Source organism: Gastrolobium bilobum, unplaced genomic scaffold (genome assembly GCF_033153095.1).
Source record: "Gastrolobium bilobum isolate Gb01-03AN ecotype WA unplaced genomic scaffold, APGP_CSIRO_Gbil_v1 utg116841, whole genome shotgun sequence".
In the NCBI taxonomy this organism is placed as follows: domain Eukaryota; kingdom Viridiplantae; phylum Streptophyta; class Magnoliopsida; order Fabales; family Fabaceae; genus Gastrolobium; species Gastrolobium bilobum.
Window position 1 is genome coordinate 54887 of NW_026899328.1, and position 790 is coordinate 55676.

Below are 790 nucleotides of genomic sequence, written 5' to 3' on the forward strand. Positions count from 1 at the left end.
TTGAAAACATGGCTGATCATAACAATAATGAAGATATTCCTCCTGAACAAAATTTCAAAACTTTGGCTGCTCCTTTCAGGAACAGACCAGACAGGGGAGTAATCCTCCCTCCTGTAGCACCAATTTTGAACTGAAACCTATCATGTTTCACATGATTAGGGAAGCAGTGGTCTTCAATGGACTCCCTGCGGAAGATCCTTACACACACCTCATCACATTCCAAGATATTTGTGATAATTTCAAAGCTGAGGGTGTGACAGAAGGAAGCATGAGAATGAGGTTGATCCCTCACTCCTTGGGCTTAAAAGCATAAACTTTGATGAAAACTCTCACCCCTGGATCAATCCACACATGGGAAGAGCTCTCTAACAAATTCATTGAAAGGTTTCTCCCCATGTCTCGACAAGCTGATGTTAGAGCAGAAATCTCTAACTTCAGAATGTTTTATGGAGAAAATCTCTATGAAGCATGAGAGAGATACAAGGACATCATAAGAAAATGTCCAAATCATGGGGTAGAGAATTGGGGATTGTTACAATCTTTCTATAAGGGACTTGACCATACTTCTCAATCTCATTTAGATTTTGCTGCAGGAGGATATTTTTTACAGGAACACTTGAATCAAGGTATGAAATCATAGAAGGAACTGCTGAAAGATGTCTCTAATGGCCAATAGACAGAATGAATCCAGTAAGGAAACCAGGCATGCTAGAACTGGATAAACAAACTGCCATGGAAGCCCAGCTGGCATCACTCATGAATGAAGTGAAGAACCTGAAAGTCAACCAAG

At 40.5% G+C, this 790-nt stretch overlaps 1 non-coding gene across 1 annotated transcript; it reads right to left on the bottom strand.

Moving 5' to 3' along the window:
- Positions 1–409: 409 nt before the first annotated feature.
- LOC133289699 (small nucleolar RNA R71) lies at positions 410–516 on the bottom strand. Its single transcript, XR_009748520.1, has one exon. It is a non-coding gene; the product is annotated as a small nucleolar RNA R71 (small nucleolar RNA).
- Positions 517–790: the final 274 nt, after the last annotated feature.